Raw genomic sequence first — 21,603 nt, 5'->3', positions numbered from 1 at the left:
TAGTGATGTTATTTACATTTAACATGCCTATTCAGAATATTAAAGTTTTTTTAAATTTTTGATGGTACTACCTAGTTAATATAAACTTACTGACTTAACTCATTCTGGCACCAGCAGAGATCTTAGTCCTTTGTAGGTCTTTCCTTCAACACTCCCCACTGTCGTCCAGCTAGGTGGGACTGCAGTCGCCTGGTTCCATTCTTATCTATTTAAATCATAGCCAGAAAATCACCTGCAGCAGCCTCTCTTCCTGCCCCGCAATATGACCTCTGGTGTCCCCCAAGGTTCTATCTTTGACCCCCTTCTATTTCTCATCTACATGTTGCCCCTTGGTGACATCATCCGAAAACAGAGCGTTAGTTTCCACATGTACACTGATGACACACAGCTCGACCTCACCACCACTTCTCTCGACCCCTCCACGGATTCTAAATTGTCAGACTGCTTGTCTGACATCCAGTTCTGGAGGAGCAGAAATTTTCTCCAATGAAATATTAGCAAGACCGAAGCCATTGTTTTCTGTCTCCTCCACAAACTCCTTTCCCTAGCCACTGACTACATCCCTCTCCCCAACTTCTGTGAGGCTGAACCACACTGTTCATAACCGTGGCGTCATATTTGACCCCAAAATTAGTTTTCGACCACATATCCTCAACATAACCATGACCACCTATTTCCACTTCCCTAACATTGCCCGTCTCCGCCCTTGCCTCAGCTCATCCGCTGCTGAAACCCTAATCCATGCCTTTGCTACTTCTAAACTTGACTATTCCAATGCATTCCTGGCTGACCTCCCACATTCTACCCTACATAAAATAGTGATCCAAAACTCTGCTGCCCGTTACCGAACTCGCACCAAGTCCCACTCACCCATCAGTCCTGTGCTCTTTGACGGTTCAGCGACTCGATTTCAAAATTCTCATCCTCGTTTTCAAATCCCTCCATGGCCTCGCCCCTCCCGATCTCAAATCTCCTTCAGCCCCACAACCTCCCCATGCCCAGAGATATCTGCACTTCTCTAATTCTGCCCTCCTGAGCATCCCTGATTATAAATCGCTCAACCATCGGTGGCTGTGCTTTCTGTTGCTTAGGCCCCAAGCTCTGGAATTCCCTGCCTAAACCTCTCTTTCCTCCTTTAAGATGTTCCTTAAAACCTAGCTCTGTCACCTGCACTAATTTCTCTTTATGTGGCTCGGTGTCAATTTTTGTGTGTCATAATACTCCTGTGAAAAAATACAAGTTGTCGTTGTCTAGGAATTGCCACCAAATTTGCCACTACCAGGTGAAAGTGTAACGTGAATTGAAGTTTAGGATAGGTAGAGGTAGGAAGTAGGAGATCTTTGTGACAGAGAGCATATGGGGTCAGAAGCGAATAGGAAGCAGAGGATGAGAACTGACTTGTTCAACCGGAGAACGTGTGCACATGTGGGGGGATGGGGGGAAGTGAGAGAGAAAAAAAATGGAAAGGAGAAAGAAGCTATTGTTAAAGGTGTTCTGGCTACAAGTGGATAGTGGAACCAAGCGAGGGCAGTCCCACCAAGGTGGACAACAGAGGAGAGGCGCTGGAGGAAGATCATGTGGGCAACCTGCACAAAACAGAGGGGTAGCGATCAGTTGATAAATATATTTCCATCTTTGAACTATCCAATGAATTAAAGCACAAATGCATTGTTTCAAGGACAATCACTACTGGCTAGTGCACTAAAAAAATAGCCTTCACCCCAAAAGCAGTTGGTGCTAGCTGGCCCAATAAATGGATCCCACAGATATTGTACAGTAATATCTATACACCGTACACAACTAAATCATACCTCCTCTATTATACACCGGTTGATTATTCAGGGTGCATCAATTTGATATTACACACACCACACTGTCATCAGTTACTCTTCCTCAAAAATTACCTCAAGGCAACTGCAAGAAAAAAAAGAGGAAGCCAGGTTTGTATGCAACAATAGAGGAATGCACAGAAGTCAAATTTTCTGATACAAGCCACAATATCACTGGAGATATTTGCAATATTGGATAAAATATTATCCCTCTTGAGTTAAATACTCCATCAAAACAAAACATCTTGCTCCAATTTGTACTCGTCGATCCTCTGTATATATGATGCAATGAAAGAATCGAGGGTAGGCCCCTTTATACAAGAAAGCAAGGGAAATTACTCACGAGGAAGTAACATCCAGTGGAAAAACATTCTGCTGTACGTTTAAAAATGGCAAGTTAATGAGGATTGAAATGGAAAACGATGGTGTAACTGTCAGGTATACAAATTCAGATTATAATAGAATTTAAAACACTGCTCTCCCGAGCCAATTTTAAAATAAGTTACAAAAACAAAATGATATGCAATTTATAGCCAAGCTGGATTCTCATTGATGCCCTCCATTTTGCATGAAGCTTTGAAAAGTCAGGACAAAGTTACCATGTTTTTCATCAAAATTCGTAGAGGCAACAATGGTTCATTCTAAACCCACCTCCCAGTTTTATACTATCAGTGTGGTTTATCCCACTGGGATGAGATACAAAATGGAATAGATACTTGCCAATTTAAATTCATTTCCTATAGACCACTTATGGCTCTGCAGTTCAATTAATGAAACAATTTCCATAATACTTAAATCACTTGGTTGTTGCTACCGAGACAGATTCTGCATCAACTACTTCCTCACTGCTGCCGCTGGCGGCCTGCACTTCAAAGGGTTGTCCATACTCTGCAGTGGTACTGAATACCGCCCCATCAGTCTGCGACAAGCCACTCCTATTTGTTGCTATTAATGCTGCATAGATTCAGCTTGTGTTTCAATAGGCACTGAAGATAATCCTACAGCCCAAGCAATGTTTGGGAAGTCTTGGGCGGCAACAATCCAGACATGTTTAGCCCAGCAGAACTCTGCCTTTATTTGCATTGCCTCAACATGCTTTCCTGCCATTTCACATGCACAATAGGTCTGAACTATGACACAACAGTGATAGCAAAGGCAGGTTCACACCACTGAAGGGAACCAATATCACCACTAAGAGAATTGGTTGTAGCACAATTCCATGTATTATATTGATTTCCAAACTTGGCGCTTTAGTTTGCGAAAGAAGCAATTCCCCTTTCTGATGGCAGCGTGCACTTATTGATAATGAGGAGCCATGGTCAACAGCACACTTCTCTATGAAGTGAAAACCATTAAACATTCAAGCTAAAATCAGTGAATGGTGGTAGAGGTTTACTGGGTGCAGGCTGGTACATTGCCTATTTTAAGTTTGTAACAAACAGACATCTAAATATTATACAATTATTTTCCAAGTGCCTTTATGCCAACTGCTTTGATACCACTCCAAGGAATCATCAATTATCCTGTAACGTCTTGAGTAACCATGGGAACTTGGAAGCAGAATGTGTTTACTTCAGTTAACAGGCTTTATTTGACACCCAGTGCAGCATGCTGAGCCGCATCTTTTCCAAGAAAATCAGGAACACAATTGAAATTACAGGTGATAAGCCACACTTTGCATGGACCTACATAGAATCAGCATGTGCATAATCACAAGCATAAGGCAGCTTATTTTAATTTCAGGGCTCCCCTCAAAATATATATTGTTCTCGTCACATTTCGCCAACCAAGGAAATTAGGCAACCCATCCTCAAACTTGCTGGAAGGTACAAGATCAGCCAAAGGTATATTCACCCATAGGGGTGAGGGAAGAACTGGAAACATCCAACATGCATTCTACATCTCTAACAGACAAGACTAAGTCAACATACATGTAAAGGTGAGTCGTACACACAGCTATGATCACCACCAGAAATACATTAAGCAATAACTGATTATTTTACATTGTATGTCATGTACATTAACTGCTCTGCCATACACAGTTCACTGTGGCCACAATTATTGCAACACCAACTTCATGCAACACACACAACAGAAGCCAAGTTGTAAAACAATGACTGAACCTATGGGCTAGCAGTTAACTGGACTACAGTAGAAATTCCAAGCAGGAATATTGGTGCACCAGCACAATAATTTATGCATTACAAATAGTGTCACAAAAAAGAAAAACAGGAATTACTACTATGGATTTAAAAGCATTCAGCTTCCAAGCTCCACCTCATTTGAAGTCCAACTGCCAGCTATCACGTGGGATTAGCAATGCTCCACACCCATTGACATGTCTATTCCAAACCCTGTAAAACTTAGATCGAAACTATTTGTCAATATTGCACGAGCATTACCCACACAATCTGTTGCCCATACACAATCAGAACTCATTTTAAAATGTGAACTGTATGTTAACCAAAAAACAGTCCATCAGTAGCCAGCTTCTGCAGTATCTCTAAATTAACGTTTCTACTTTAAAAGTGTAGCAATTCAATTCAGGCTACATCTCTGGTAACATATTCTCACAATGGAAACATAATCCAAGATTAAGACCAAATATTCTATGACACATTGGCATCCATTACAGTGCTCAAATACTTAAATATATTTTAATAAAGTTAGGGTACTTGTACTGCTTATTGGATAAGTTGATTTTTTTTTAAGTAAAAAGACAACTTTGAATGATCAGGAGTCAACTGCACACCATACATTGCACCGAGTAACACAAAGCAAGACCTTTCTATATTCTGTCCCGGGACGTACTTTATTAGGCGATTTCAATCAGGATGGCCATGAACGTGCTACAATTGATCTTGACTTCCCAGCATTAGGCGAGAGGTCAGGAAAATCATGCATTCCTTAAAAACTGCTATTGACAGTCTGTGATTACATAATGGAATATGTCGAGACATGAAAATACACATTATAAAATAAATTTGGATGAAAAGTACATTTCAGGGTTAGTGCAGTGGGTTCAATACTTTCACCCCTGGACCAGAGTGCAAATTGAAACGAGAGTCATGGGGTGAAAGCCTTCTCTCTACTGGCTGCAAGAATCCAATGAGAAATCAGCTTGAGCAGTCTCAACCCATTTCAGGATTTGACACAAGCCTGCAGCACGTAACTGCCCCCAATTTGACACTAATTAGCTAGCTCAGGAAGTGACACAGGATGGCTGGTATGGGCAACAATTAAAAAAAGTCACACTGGTGCAGTAGCAAGTGCTGTGACATCAGGACTAATGTATCTTGTTGGGCAGAGAGAAGAACATAAGAAATAGGAGCAGGAGAAGGCAATACAGCCCCTCAAGCTTGCTCTGCCATTTAATAAGGTCATAGTTGATCTGATCATGGACTCAGCTCTACTTCCCTGCTCGTTCCCCATAACCCTAATCTATCTCCACCTTAAATATATTCAATTACCCAGCCCCCACAGCTCTCTGGGGCAGAGAATTCCATAGATTTACAACCCTCAGAAGAAATTTCTCTTCATCCCAGTTTTAAATGGCCCCTTATTCTGAGACTATGTTCCCTAGTTTTAGTTTCTCCTATGTGGAAATATCCTCTCTGCATCCACCTTGTCAAGCCCCCTCATTATATTTCGATAAGATCACCTCATGAATCCTTGGAATTCTCTACCCCAGAGAGCTGTGGAAGCAGAGTCATTGAATATATTCAAGGTGGAGATAGACAGATTTGTGAACGATCGGAGAGTCAAGGGTTATGGGGAACAGGCCAAGTTGAGGCCAAGATAAGATTAGCTATGATCTTTTGAATGGTGGATCAGCCTCAAGGGGCCAAATGGCCTACTTCTACTTATGTTCTTATGCAAGGACATTCTTCACCTTGATCAGCAAAAGACCTTTTGTCCCATGAGTTTATACTCCCAGAATATCAACTTTATTATTTCCCCCCCTAAAAAAGTAAGTCCACCTTACCAACTGGTATTCCCCTCCATGCAAAAAAAGCTACTTCCTGGTATCTGTCCTAAACTTATCTTCTACTACATATGTACAAAACGTTATTAGTCATTATCAATTTCCTTTTTCCAATGAAATCATACACATTCTAATAAAATCAACTTAATTAATGCCTTAATTTGAAATAAATTAGCACTTGACTAACTATCTGCATCATTCAGAACTTAATGGTATATTCCACACTAGTTTTCTTTACAATTTAACTCAACATGCATAAAAGTACTGCAGACAAGGAGAGATTGTCATTACTACATACATCTGTGAAGAGGCATTTATATTCACAAATGAATCAATTGTTGTTCCCCAGATGAATTCGAATTATCCCAGTACCAACACTGCAGAGGAATGTCAGATTTGCTGCATGAATATACCAAATCTCAACACTACAAACATTTGGCCCTCAAGATGACTAAATATCCAAACGTTTTAGTAACAAAACAAGCTGGAGACTCGACATTATGCTGCGAATACCGTGCAAATTGTACGGCAATAAGGACTGACAGCCGAATACGAATGCAACTGAAGTTGCTCGTATTCATGTTTCAGTCGGGCACCCGAGGCTCATAATTCATGCGATGCAGAAGAAGAATTCACTTCCCCACCCAAACTGGCATCAGTCCTGCACAAGTGTCAGCGAGATGATGCGGTCAGACTGTTGCCAAAGAACCGACCCGAATCGCTGTTTTATTATTGAAGGTGGTGGGGCGATGTGGAAAGCCAGACTGCAGGCCTCGTCCTTCCCTCCCCCTTCTTTCAGTTGTGAACAAAACAATTAAAAAATCCAACACAAATCCCCCCAAAAAACACACAGCGGCAGCCCTTTTACCGGAAATATAGCAGCTGCAATAATAATATATCTACACACACACACATACAGCTGAAAGTGGACACTCTGAGCAGCAGCGGCGGCGGTCAGGCCAAGACTCCGGCACAAATTGAGCAGGAAGGGGAGCGGCTTCTCTGTCCCCACACCCTCCCCCTGACTGCAGTGTTAACTGGGCAGGCCGAGCCCAAGCGGGGCGAGCCGGCCTTCCGGGATGAAGGCAACAGGAACCGCTTCAGGGCAGAGGAAAAAAACCCTTACACAACACAAAAGGCCATCGAGCAACCCGAACCCACACTTCCAACCCTGTCCTCTTTCATCCGCACCGACACCTCTCTTTATATCACGCCGCTCACTTGTTATTTTTTTTCCCTTACCTATTCTTCGGCAAACGTCCGCAAATTAACCTTTTTTTTCTTAAAATTAAAAAAAAACTCACTCTCTCTCTCTCTCTCTCTCTCTCACTCACTCACTCACACTCACAAACACAATCACTTGTTAAAAGTCTCCCCCGCTCCCCGCAACTTCCAAGATGGCGCCTACTTCCGACGGGGTTTCCTGTGGCTCGTCACACGGGCGGGTCAAGGGTCAGCGCCTTCTCGGCTCCGTCACTGATGCGCAGGAGGAGGAGGTTCTTATGGCTGCAACTGTTGGGTGTCATCATCAGGCTCACTACTCCTCCACCACTGTCAACAGCATCAGCAACTTAAAAAAAAAAGAAATATTCGCTCATGGGATGTGGCATTTATTACCAATTCCCTAATTGCCCTCGAGAATGCAAGAAATAAAAACATAAGAACTAGGAACAGGAGTAGGCCATCTAGCCCCTCGAGCCTGCTCCGCCATTCAACAAGATCATGGCTGATCTGGCCGTGGACTCAGCTCCACTTACCCGCCCGCTCCCCGTAACCCTTAATTCCCTTATTGCTTAAAAATCTATCTATCTGTGATTTGAATACATTCAATGAGCTAGCCTCAACTGCTTCCTTGGGCAGAGAATTCCACAGATTCACAACCCTCTGGGAGAAGAAATTCCTTCTCAACTCGGTTTTAAATTGGCTCCCCCGTATTTTGAGGCTGTGCCCCCGAGCTCTAGTCTCCCCGACCAGTGGAAACAACCTCTCTGCCTCTATCTTGTCTATCCCTTTCATTATTTTAAATGTTTCTATAAGATCACCCCTCATCCTTCTGAACTCCAATGAGTAAAGACCCAGTCTACTCAATCTATCATCATAAGGTAACCCTCTCATCTCCGGAATCAGCCGAGTGAATCGTCTCTTTACCCCCTCCAAAGCTAGTATATCCTTCCTTAAGAAAGGTGACCAAAACTGCACGCAGTACTCCAGGTGCAGCCTCACCAATACCCTATACAGTTGCAGCAGGACCTCCCTGCTTTTGTACTCCATCCCTCTCGCAATGAAGGCCAACATTCCATTCACCTTCCTGATTACCTGCTGCACCTGCAAACTAACTTTTTGGGGGATTCATGCACAAGGAGGGTCGTTCAGCCAGACTGCCTGCCTCTCTTCCGCGCCTACATCCGGTCCAGGGTGTCCTTGGAGATGGAGCACGCGGTGTCCACCGGTACGCTCGCAGCCTTCCGCGAGGGGTGGACACCGGAGGGACTGGAGTGCATCATCACGCCCGGCAACCAAATTTTAATTTGATTTTATGTTTTTAAGTTAATTTGTTTTAATTGCCGGTGCTTTTAGTGTCCCCCTCCCCTTTTATAGGGGGCACTTGGAGGAAAATACGATTCTGTGCAAAAAAAAAACAAGAAAAAGGGCCTTGGAAATGTTTGGTGCACCCCCCAGATCGGGGGGACACTATTTTATGATTTAATGTTTTAATTTTCTCCCAAAAAGAGTTCATGCACAAGGACCCCAAGGTCCCTCTGCACCGCAGCATGTTGTAATTTCTCCCCATTCAAATAATATTCCCTTTTACTGTTTTTTCCAAGGTAGATGACCTCACACTTTCCGACATTGTATTCCATCTGCCAAACCTTAGCCCATTCGCTTAACCTATCTAAATCTCTTTGCAGCCTCTCTGTGTCCTCTACACAACCCGCTTTCCCACTAATCTTTGTGTCATCTGCAAATTTTGTTACACTACACTCTGTCCCCTCTTCCAGGTCATCTATGTATATTGTAAACAGTTGTGGTCCCAGCACCGATCCCTGTGGCACACCACTAACCACCGATTTCTAACCCGAAAAGGACCCATTTATCCCGACTCTCTGCTTTCTGTTAGTCAGCCAATTCTCTATCCATGCTAATACATTTCCTCTGACTCCGCGTACCTTTATCTTCTGCAGTAACCTTTTGTGTGGCACCTTATCTAATGCCTTTTGGAAATCTAAATACACCACATCCATTGGTACACCTCTATCCACCATGCTTGTTATATCCTCAAAGGCCCAACTTGCTCAACCTTTCTTCATAAGACAACCCCTTCATCTCAGGAATTAACCTAGTGAACCATCTCTGAACTGCCTCCAATGCAAGTATATCCCTCCTTAAATAAGGAGACCAAAACTGTACGCAGTACACCAGGTGTGGCCTCACCAATGCCCTGTACAGTTGTAGCAGACTTCCCTAGCAAGGAGGTGGCGCGCATCCATTTCAGATAGTCAACCACATTGCTGTGGGTCTGGAGTCACACGTAGGCCCGACCGGGTAAGGGAGTCAGCTTTCCTTCCCTAAACGACATTAGTGAACCAGATGGGGTGTTAACGATAATCTGGTAGTTTTTATGGTCACCATTACTGACCGGGGTAAAGCAGGGTTGTGTCATCACTTCAACACTCTTTTCAATCTTCCTTGCTGCAATGCTCCATCTCACCCTCAGTAAGCTCCCCGCTGGAGTGGAGGTAACCTACAGAACAAACGGGAAACTGTTCAACTGCCGTCGCTTCCAGGCCAGATCCAACATCATCCCATCCTCTGTCATTGAATCACAGTATGCAGATGACGCCTGCATCTGTGCACACTCAGAGGCCAAACTCCAAGCCATCGTCAACACCATCACTGAAGAATACGAGAGAATGGGCCTTACACTAAACATCCGTAAGACAAAGGTCCTCTACCAACCTGCCCCCGCCACACTGCACTGCTCCGCGATTATCAAAATCCACGACGAGGCCTTGGAAAATGTGGACCATTTTCCATAACTCGGCAGTCTACCATCAACAAGGGCAGACGTCGATGACAAAGTCCAACACCGCCTTCAGTGTGCCAGTGCAGCCTTCGATCGTCTGAGGAAGAAAGTGTTTGAAGACCAGGACCACAAACCCGGCACCAAGCTCATAGTCTATTGAGCAGTAGTGATACCCTCCCTCCTATATGCTTCAGAGACATGGACTATGTACAACAAGCACCTCAAAGCACCGGAAAAGTACCACCAAAGCTGCCTCCGCAAGATCCTGCAAACATCCAACATCCCCAGCATCGAAGCATTGACCACGCTCGATTAGCTCCGCTGGGTGGGTCACATCATCCGCATGCCCGATGCTCGACTCCCAAAAGCTCCAACACGGCAAGTGAGCCCAAGGTGGACAGAGGAAACGCTTCAAAGACACCCTCAAAGCCTCCTTGAAAAAGTGCAATATCCCACCGACCTCTGGGAATCCCTGGCCAAAATCTCTCAAAGTGGAGGAAAAGATCCAGGAAGGCGCCGAACACCTCGAGTCTCTCCGCTGGGAACAAGCTGAAGCCAAACGTAAACAGCAGAAGGAATGCACAGCAACCCACGCACCCCACCCACCCATTCCATTAAACACCGTCTGCACCACCCATGACAGAGAATGTAGGTCCCACATTGGACTCATCAGTCACCTGAGAACGCACTTTTAGTGTGGAAGCAAGTCATGCTTGACTCCGAGGGACTGCCTAAGAGAGAGAGATTACTGATACTAGCTTTTTATTCCAGATTTATTTAATTAAGTGAATTTTAAATTCCCCTGCTGCCGTGATGGGATTTGAACTCATGACTCTGGATCATTAGTCCAGGTTGCTGGATTACTAGTCTGGTAACATAACCACTATGCTACTGTATTCAATTGTTAACACTTCAGCTTACTGTACCTCACAAATGTTAACATTTCAGCTTACTGCACCTGACAACTGTTACCGAAATCTCCTCCTTCCGTGCTGTAAATTTCTATGATTCGATGATTCTCACAACTGTTAACATTTCAGCTTAATGCATCTCGCAACTGTTAACATTTCAATTAACGGTTAAGGTTCTGATGAAGTTTCATCAACCTGAAATGCAAACTCTGTTTCTGTCTTCACAGATGCTGCCTGACCTGCTGAGTATTTCCAGCATTTTCTGTTTTTATTTCAGATTCCAGCATCCGCAGAATTTTGCTTTTGTGTTAACATTCCAGCTTACAACATCTCACAAATGTTAACATTTCAGCATATTTGTTTTCCTTCTGTGCTGTATAATCCAGTCCATTCTCTTGGAATGATGCATTTGAACTCTGCTGATTTTTCTTAAAGTTTTTTATTTTAAAGTGGCCCCTACGTCATCCATTTCCTTGATTGCAGCAACTTTGAGCTGCCAAGCAGTCCAAAGTGATCATTTTATCATCAAATATTAATCGGAGCATCACATTGATTAGCAAGCCTTCATATTTTTGGAAATGTGGATTGAAGGAGAAGCTAGACGACATGAGGGAGGAAGAAATAGATAGGAATAGAAGATACGGTTAGATGATAAGGAGTGTGAGGAGGCTTCTGTGGAGCAGAAACCAGTTGGGCCAAATGGTCTATTTCTGTGCTGTCCATTTTATGTAATTCTATTTTTCCATTGAGCTCAGGGCTATACTTTTGGACATCATTCATAATTTATACAATACAATAGCGTGTCCAATATTTTTGTAACCAGTCAACACACTTTTAAAGCACCATTTTTTTTAATGCCCCGATGATTTTTCGCCTGAATTGTCCACAGCAGTGCCCTGGAGTTTATTCTTTAATTCCTGGCGACTCCAGGGCAATCCGAGAGGGTTGGTAACTCTAGTCTGATGATGCACAGATGATTTTTTCGGATATGCTAAATGAAAAGAAAAACAAAATACAGTTATGTTGGACATTGCACATGAGCTATTTTATACTTATTCTGCAAGAGGAGACAGTATAACTCTTCACAAATGTGTTACTGTATTGCCAGTCTCCATCCAGGAATCAAATAAACACCAACAATTTGTATTTATATAGCCCAAAAAACATCCCAAGGTACTTCACAGGGGCATTATTAGGAGTAGAACGGCTTCAGATCTATTTATTGTCATAACAGCCGTGAGTGCACTCGGTGTGGGGGAAAGCATGAGCCCCCTTCATACATTCAGTTATATATCTTCACGTCTCCAAGTGGCATTCAACGTGTGTAATATAAACTGCATGGAATGTTTAAAAAATTTGTAAGTTAACATAACAAGGGGTCAGGGGCAGCACGGGCCTGCCCACACTACGATATGTGTGTGCACTAGGTCCATGCAGCAAAGCAGGTCTCCAGTCGTCCTGGTTAACCCTTGCCACTGGATAAAGGCCTCGCTCTGTCAAGTCCGTGTGGTAGATAATGTGCGATGGTCACCATATGTTCAAAAAATCCACGCACAGGCATCTTCCACCCCCTCAATTGGAGTTCAGGACTGGAACATCGGGTCCTTCATTGAAACATCTGTGAACTCGTGTGGAAGCAAGTCATCCTCGTTCGAGGGACCGCCTATGATGATGATGATAAAACAAAATTTGACATCAAGCCACATAAGGAGAAATTGGGCCAGATGACCGAAAGCTTGGTCAAAGTGGTAGGTTTCAAAGGATGAAAGAGAGGCAAAGAGGTTTAGGGAGGGAGTTCCAGAGCTTCGGGCCCAGGCAGCTGAAGGCACGGCCACCAATGGTCGAGCGATTATAGTCAGAGATGCTCAAGAGGCCAGAATTAGAGGAGCGCAGACATCTCGTAGGGGTTGGGGGGCGGAGTTGTGGAGCTGGAGGAGATTACAGAGGTAGGGAGGGGCGAGGCCGTGGAGTGACTTGAAAACAAGGATAAGAATTTTAAAATCGAGGTGTTGCTTTCATGGCATTCAACAGAATCATATCAAGTATTTTATTTATATGATATATGTTTATGACAAAAATTTGTGAACTCAAGTTAAAGGAAGTTGCAGACATTGCAACAAGCTGCATCCCTCAAACAAACGCAAAATACTGCAGATGTTGAAAATCCGAAATATAAGCAGAAAATGCTGGAAATACTCAGCTGATCAGGCAGCATCAGTGGAGAGTAAAACAGAGTTAATGTTTCAGGTCAATGACCTTTTGTCAGAAGCTGCATCCTTGCTCTGGACAACAAAGACCTACACTGATCTGTCTGCAAAAACAACACGAGTGCGAAGGTAAGAATTATGAGTTGGCTTCTTCAAGAAATGGTGGCCGGGAGCTCTTGAAAAATACGTTGACTCCATAAAAAGGACACTAAAACAATCTAATGAGAATAAGCGAAGGCTAACTAATGGCTCAGCAAGTACATCTAGTGGGTAACTAAGCTGTACAGACCAAGAGGCTTCCAGGTTTGATCCCTGGGCTACACTCAGTTAATTAATAAAAGAATGATTAAATATGTTCAGAAGGAAGAAGTGAAAATTGGCAAGGAAAAATATAGATGAGCATTATTAAAATACCTTTTTTCCATACCCAATATTCCCTCCTGACCGCATTGACTCCTTAATGAGTACAAAAATCTAGGCTGACACTCCAGTGCAGTACTGAGGGAGTGCTGCACTGTCGGAGGTGCCATCTTTTAGATGAGACATTAAATCGCGGTCCCGTCTGCTCTCTCAGGTGGACGTAAAAGATTGCATGGCACGATTTTGAAGAAGAGCAGGGCAGTTATCCCCGGTGTCCTGGCCAATATTTATCCCTCAACCAACATCACAAAAAAACCCAGATTATCTGGTCATTGTCACATTGTTGTTTGTAGGAGTTTGCAGTGTACAAATTGGCTGCCGTGTTTCCTACATTACAACAGTGACTAAACTTCAAGAAGTACTTCATTGGCTGTAAAGCACGTTGGGATGTCCTGAGGTTGTGAAAGGCGCTATATAAATCCAAGTATTTCTTTTGTTTAGACCCATAGTTTCCAGTTGTGCATCCATAACTCATCTAATTCTCTACCCCAGTGGGCTGTATATTCAAGACAGAGATCGATAGATTTTGGGATATTAAGGGATTCAAGGGATATGGGGACATTGCAGGAAAGTGGAGTTGAGGCAGAAGATCAGCCATGATCTTATTGAATGGTAGAACAGGCTCAAGGGGCCGAATGGCTTACTCTTGCCCCTAGTTCTTATGTTCTAATTCGCCATTTTCCATGTGTGAACTTGAAGTGAGGGCTACCAGGGTGTTTGACCACAAAGGACATCTCAACCAAACCCAATCCCATACTCTCCCTGTGTCCATGCACAAAACTCGAAGCACCGGTTGCTGGATAGCACTCAAGACAAAGGTCTATGGTGAATTAAATCTTCTTTAACCAAGTGGTGTTGAGGCCAATTATAGTGCCCTACCATGGAGATCAGAAAGCTCAGTGCAAGACCAAGGCTTGAACCCGAGATCTTCCTAGTCTGTACATCGTAGCCTCTCGCTGAGCCACTGGGTTCATGAGATTTTTTGTTGATCTTAGTCTGTCCTAATTAAGTGATTACTAGTATTTCTGAGCAAATATTTGAAGCAGTTTCACAGTTTTGCTCTAATGTGACTTAAAAATATTGAATTGAGTTCAATTTGTGATATTTTCTTCAACTGCCACAATTGCGGTGAAAGAGATGTGCATCAGAACTCTATTTGAATAAAGTTATTGAATAATAAAGGCAAGGAGACAAGGATTATGGGAACCACTGCTCACAATCATTTCCTCCTTTCAAATAAGTCCCCTAAGATTAAATAGTTAACACATATTATTATTGGTACTCTTATCTTTTGTAAAAAATAAATTTGCACCGTTTGTCAAACATGGAAAGATATAAAATGTTCTTATCACCTTCTTCCTTTAAAGCACACATATTGTGGAAACAGTTTGTCTATGTAAGGTTCAGGCATTTTGAGGAGTGTCTTTGAATGGTTTACAGTCAATAAAGCAACAAAATTCCATGTAAACAAGTTAGAACTCTCAATAGTGTCAGTGTTGTGTGTGCATGTGTGTGTGGGGCAGAGGGTGTGAGGTGGGGGGAGGAGCTGGTGAGGTGGTGGAGAGACCAAGTTGTACAGTGGGTAATTTCACCTCTGGGAGTTTGGTTTGAATCCAACCTAGAATGTTAAGAGAGGAATGTTTCCTCTTTCTGAATATACCACGTAATATATTTTCTTAGGCTGTCTTAATCCAGCTTCTAGTTGGCAAAGACCTTTATTATAAAACTACCTCTAACTTGATACTAAATTGGCAAGCTCACTCAGCGAGGTCACAATCATTGACGATGTAGGAATGGAAAAAAAATCATACTGGTGTAATCTGAGAGTAGAATAAAGCTTCCCACATAAATTGTTCAGTTTCATTATTTGCCAAATTTCCCTTAAATCCATTTAGCTCTCCGACACTATTTCTGAGAATGTTTTATGGGCGGGGGGACGGGGGGTGTGGGGAGTGGGGGGGAGCGGTAGCTATTTAATATGGCCCTCTATGAACATAACTATATATTCTAAATCCAGGTGTTTGCTGTTGTTTATTCTAATAGACTTCTGGAGAGGTCTGATGACTCAGGCAACCGCTAATATTGGCGTTATCAGTGGGAAATTGACATTTCATCGTACACCTCATATCAAGAATTCTCTGCATCTCTGGCTATGGTCGTGTAGTGGTTATGTTACTGGACTAGTAATCCAGAGGTCGGGATTAAAAATCTATATGAGCTTGAGTTCAATCCCCACTATGGCAGTTTGCAAGTTTTAATTCAATTTAAATATGAATTAAAAAATCTGGAAATAAAATGGGGTATTCGTCAAAGTGACAGTGAAACTGTTGGATTTTTGTAAAAGAGACGAGTTCACTAATGTTTTTTTAGGAAAGGAAACCAGCTGTCCTTACCCGGTCTGGCCTATATGTGCCACTCCAGTCCCACACCAACCCCTGGTTTCCTCTTAACTGTCCTCTGAAGTGGCCTAGCAAGCCAATCTGTTGTATCAAACCACTAGAAAAGAACAATAGAATAAAACCGGACTGACCATTCAGCTATGACCTCAGCATCAGATCAGGAAACCAGGGCTTGGTGTGGGACTGGAGTGGCCAGACCGGGTAAGGACAGCTGGTTTTCTTTCCTAAAAAAACATTAGTGAACTCGTCAGCATTGACCTTAAATGGAACTGGACCAACCACAAAAATCCCGTGGCTACTAGAGCAGGTCAGAGATTGAGCATTCTGCGGTGAGTGGCTCACCTCCTGACTGCCCAAAGCCTCTCTACCACCTACAAAGCACAAGTCAAGAGTGTAATGAATACGCTGCATGCTTGGATGAGTGCAGCCTTCGGCCGCCTGAGGAAGAGAATGTTCGAAGATCAAGCCCTCAAATCTGGCACCAAGCTCATGGTCTACAAGGCTGTAGTGATACCCGCCCTCCTGTATGTCTCAGAGATGTGGACCATATAAAGTAGACACCTCAAATTGCTGGAGAAATGTCACAAACGATGTCTCCGCAAGATCCTGCAAATCCCCGGGGAGGATAGTCGCACCAACTTTAGCGTCCTGGATCAGGCCAACATCACAGCATCGAAGCACTGACCACACTCGACCAGCTCCGTTGGGCGGGCCACATTGTTCACATGCCTGACACAAGATTCCCAAAGCAAGCGCTCTATTCGGAACTGTAATAAAATGCAATATCCTCACCAACACCTGGGAGTCCTTGGCCAAAGACCGCCCTAAGTGGAGGAAGAGCATTCGGGAGGGCGCTGAGCACTTCGAGTCTCGTCGCCGAAAGCATGCAGAAAACAAGTGCAGGCAGCAGAAGGAGCATGCGGCAAACCAGATTCCCCACCCACCCTTTCCTTCAACAAGTGTCTGTCCCACCAGAGACTGTATTTCCCATATTGGACTGTTCAGTCACCGAAGAACTCACTTTTGGAGTGGTAGCAAGTCTTCCTCGATTTCGAGGGACTGCCTATGATGATGATGAGCTCCAATTCAACACAACACTCAAGAAGCTCAACACTATCCAGGACAAAGCAAGACGCTTGACCGACACCCCATCCACTGGCTTAAATATCCACTCCCTCCACCATCGGCGTACCATGGCTGCAGTGTATGCTATCCACAGGATGCACTGCAGCGACTTGCCAAGGCTTCTTCACCAGCACCTCCCAAACCCACGACCTCCACTGCCTAGAAGGTCAAGGGCAGCAGGTGCATGGGAACACCATCACCTCTGAGTTTCTCTCCAAGTTGCACACCATCCTGATATAGAATCATAGAATGATACAGCACGGAAGCCGGACATTTGGCCCATTGTGCCTGTGTCGGCTCTTTGAAAGAGCTATCAATTAGTCCCATTCCCCACAGCCCTGCGATTTTTTTCCTGTTCAAGTATTTATCCAATTCCCTTTTGAAAGCTATTATTGAATCTGCTTCCTCTGCCCTTTCAGGCAGTGCATTCCAGATCATAACAACTCGCTGCGTAATTTCTTTTTCTTCATGTCGTCTCTGGTTCTTTTGCCAATTACCTTAAATCTGTGTCCTTTGGTTACCATGTCTTCTGCCACTGGAAACAGTTTCTTATTTACTTATCAAAACTATTCATAATTTTGAACACCTCTATTGTTCCCATTAACCTTTCCTGCTCTTTAGGAGAACAAACCCAGTTTCTCTAGTCTCTCCACATAATTGAAGTCTTTCCCTGGTACCATTCTCGTAAATCTCATCTGCAACCTGTAAAGCATGTGCTCCCATGTTCCGCCACCAGGGAGCACATCCCCTGAAGTCCCAAGGGATCCCAGCATCCCTTGGGAGCACTGTATATAAGCCGGCCCCCAAGGCCTGTTCCTCACGCTGGAGTGTCTTAATAAAGACTGAGGTAACTGTTACTTTAACCTCCCTGTGTGCAGTCTCATCAGTGTTAGGAACACAATAACTGGCGACGAGAATACGAATCCAACGCAAAGATGCAACAAACTGTGGGCATCCTGGAGAAGTTCTCAGAGGGTGAGGACAGGGAAGCCTATGTCGAATAGCTAGACCAGTACTTTGTAGCCAATGAGCTGGACGGAGAAGGAAGCGCTGCAAAAAGGAGAGCGGTCCTCCTCACGGTCTGCGGGGCACCGACCTACAGCCTCATGAAGAATCTTCTGGCTCCGGTGAAAACTACAGAGAAGTCGTATGAGGAGCTGTGTACACTGGTTCAGGAGCATCTTAACCCGAGGGAGAACATGCTAATTGCGAGGTATCGGTTCTACACGTGCCAGCGATCTGAAGATCAGGAAGTGGCGAGCTACGTCGCCGAGCAGGACAATGTGAGTTTGATGGCTACCTAGAGCAGATGCTCAGAGACTTTTTTGTACTGGGCATTGGACACGAGACCATCCTACGAAAACGTTTGACTGTAGAAACATCGACCCTCAGTCAGGCCATTGCAATAACACAGGCGTTTATGTCCACCAGTGATAACACCAAACAAATCTCTCAGCACACAAGTGCTAGCAATGTTCATAAATTAACTGGAACTGTGTTTGCGAGCAGAAATGTACAGGGCAGAAACCACAAGTCTGCAACTGCCAGCAAGCCTCAGGTGACCCAGATGACTCAGAGTCCGCAACAAAGGATGAATGCAAGGCAATTCACACCTTGTTGGCGTTGTGGAGGCTTCCATTCAGCCTATACATGCCGCTTCAAAGGGTATGTTTGCAAGAGCTGTGGAACAATGGGACATCTCCAACGAGCTTGCAGACAAGCTGCAAGCTCTGCAAAACCTGCTAACCACCACGAGGCAGAGGAAGATCGGTCCATGGTGGATCAAAGCAATTTCGAGCCTCAGAGAGAGGAGGCGGATGCTGAAGTACATGGGGTGCACACATTTTCGATGAAATGTCCAACTCTAATGCTAAATGTAAAATTGAATGGCTTACCCATAGCCATGGAACTGGACACTGGCGCTAGCCAATCCATCATGAGTAAAAAGATGTTTGAGAGACTGTGCTGCAACAAGGCACTCAGACCAGCCCTGAGCCCCATCCACACGAACCTGAGAACGTACACTAAAGAGCTCATCACTGTCCTGGGCAGCGCCATGGTCAAGGTCACCTACGAGGGCACGGTGCACGAACTGCCACTCCGGATTGTCCTAGGCGATGGCCCCACACTGCTTGGAAGGAGCTGGCTGGAACTGGGATGACATCTGAGTGCTATCACATGTCGATGAGGCCTCATGTACCCAGGTTCTTAACAAACTTCCTTTCCTTTTTGAGCCAGGCATTGGAAACATTTCCAGGGCGAAGGTGCAGATCTGCTGCACAGGAGGGCAGGAAAAAGAGTGGGAGAGCTATAGTGATAGGGGATTCAATCGTAAGGGGAATAGCTAGGCGTTTCTGCGGCCGCAACTGAGACTCCAGGATGGTATGTTGCCTCCCTGGTGCAAGGGTCAAGGATGTCTCGGAGCGGGTGCAGGACATTCTGAAAAGGGAGGGTGTACATCCAGTTGTCGTGGTGCACATTGGTACCAACGATATAGGTAAAAAAAGGGATGAGGCCCTACGAGACGAATTTAAGGAGCTAGGAGCTAAATTAAAACGTAGGACCTCAAAAGTAGTAATCTCAGGATTGCTACCAGTGCCACGAGCTAGTCAGAGTAGGAATCGCAGGATAGCTCAGATGAATACGTGGCTTGAGCAGTGGTGCAGCAGGGAGGGATTCAAATTCCTGGGGCATTGGAACCGGTTCTGGGGAGGTGGGACCAGTACAAACCGGACGGTCTGCACCTGGGCAGGACCGGAACCAATGTCCTAGGGGGAGTATTTGGTAGTGCTGTTAGGGAGGAGTTAAACTAATATGGCAGGGGGATGGGAACCAATGCAGGGAGACAGAGGGAAACAAAATGGAGACAAAAGCAAAAGACAGAAAGGAGATGAGTAAAAGTGGAGGGTAGAGAAACCCAAGGCAAAAAACAAAAAGGGCCACTGTACAGCAAAATTTTAAAGGGTCAAAGTGTAATAAAAAGGCAAGCATGAAAGCTCGGTGCCTCAATGCAAGGAGTATTCGCAACCCAAGAGAGGGCTCTAAGCTCGATAGAGTGGGTGAGAACTCAGATGAACAGGACCCCAAGAAAGAATGCAAAAGGCAGGAGGCAACAGAGCAGAGTAACACTGGGGTAAGTGTAAACCACAAGGTGACAGGAAGGGACAATATGTATGAATATAAAGGGGCTGCAGGAGGGGTCAAAACTAAAAATCATGGTTTAAAAACTAGTATTAAAACACTCTACCTAAACGCATGCAGCATTCGAAATAAAGTAAATGAGTTGACGGCACAAATCATTACAAATGGGTATGATTTGGTGGCCATTACAGAAAAGTGGTTGCAGGGGGGCCAAGACTTGGAATTAAACATACAGGGGTATCTGACAATTCGGAAAGATAGATAAGAAGGGAAAGGAGGTTGGGTAGCTCTGTTAATAAAGGATGATATCAGGGCAGTTGTGAGAGACGATATTGGCTCTAATGAACAAAATGTTGAATCATTGTGGGTGGAGATTAGAGATAGTAAGGGGAAAAAGTCAATGGTGGGCGTAGTTTATAGGCCCCCAAATAATAACTTCATGGTGGGGCGGACAATAATCATGGGAATAATGGAGGCATGTGAAAAAGGATACGCAGTAATCATGGGGGATTTTAACCTACATATTGATTGGTTAAATCAAATCGCACGGGGTAGCCTTGAGGAGGAATTCATAGAATGCATACGGGATTGTTTCTTAGAACAGTATGTTACAGGACCTACAAGGGAGCAAGCTATCTTAGATCTGGTCCTGTGTAATGAGACAGGAATAATAAATGATCTCCGAGTAAAAGATCCTCTCGGAATGAGTGATCACAGTATGGTTGAATTTGTAATACAGATTGAGGGTGAGGAAGTAGTGTCTCAAACGAGCGTACTATGCTTAAACAAAGGGGACTACAGTGGGATGAGGGCAGAGTTGGCTAAAGTAGACTGGAAACACAGACTAAACGGTGGCACAATTGAGGAACAGTGGAGGACTTTTAAGGAGCTCTTTCATAGTGCTCAACAAAAATATATTCCAGTGAAAAAGAAGGGCGGTAAGAGAAGGGATAACCAGCCGTGGATAACCAAGGAAATAAGGGAGAGTATCAAATTAAAAACCAATGCGTATAAGGTGGCCAAGGTTAGTGGGAAACTAGAAGATTGGGAAAATTTTAAACAACAGCAAAGAATGACTAAGAAAGCAATAAAGAAAGGAAAAATAGATTACGAAAGTAAATTTGCGCAAAACATAAAAACAGATAGTAAAAGCTTTTACCGATATATAAAACGGAAAAGAGTGACGAAAGTAAATGTTGGTCACTTAGAAGATGAGAAGGGGGATTTAATAATGGGAAATGTGGAAATGGCTGAGACCTTAAACAATTATTTTGCTTCGGTTTTCACAGTGGAAGACACAAAAACCACACCAGAAATTGCTGGTCACGCGAATGTGGGAAGGGAGGACCTTGAGATAATCACTATCACTAGGGGGGCATTGCTGGATCGGCTAATGGGACTCAAGGTAGACAAGCCCCCTGGTCCGGATGAAATGCATCCCAGGGTATTAAAAGAGATGGCGGAAGTTATAGCAGATTCATTCGTTATAATCTACCAAAATTCTCTGGACTCTGGGGAGGTACCAGCGGATTGGAAAGCAGCTAATGTAACACCTCTTTTTA

At 44.1% G+C, this 21,603-nt stretch overlaps 1 protein-coding gene across 4 annotated transcripts in view; it reads right to left on the bottom strand.

The window, feature by feature from the left end:
- Positions 1 to 7,231, bottom strand: part of LOC139232426 (ras-related protein Rab-14) — a 52,132-nt gene extending 44,901 nt beyond the window's left edge. Inside the window, exons 1-2 of one of the 4 annotated variants that reach the window (XM_070862584.1) lie at positions 7,057 to 7,231; positions 1,812 to 1,914 (exon numbers count right to left, since the gene is read on the bottom strand). The gene's annotated coding sequence lies outside the window, so the exon portion shown is untranslated. Of the gene's footprint in view, positions 1 to 1,811; positions 1,915 to 6,731; positions 6,830 to 7,056 lie in introns of those variants that run through there. The other 3 variants (XM_070862585.1, XM_070862583.1, XM_070862587.1) reach the window with 3 other exon arrangements.
- Positions 7,232 to 21,603: the final 14,372 nt, after the last annotated feature.

The sequence above is a fragment of the Pristiophorus japonicus genome, chromosome 20, assembly GCF_044704955.1.
Source record: "Pristiophorus japonicus isolate sPriJap1 chromosome 20, sPriJap1.hap1, whole genome shotgun sequence".
NCBI classification, from domain to species: Eukaryota; Metazoa; Chordata; class Chondrichthyes; family Pristiophoridae; genus Pristiophorus; species Pristiophorus japonicus.
The sequence above is the reverse complement of the archived record's forward strand: the minus strand, read 5'-3'. Positions and strand labels throughout refer to the sequence as shown.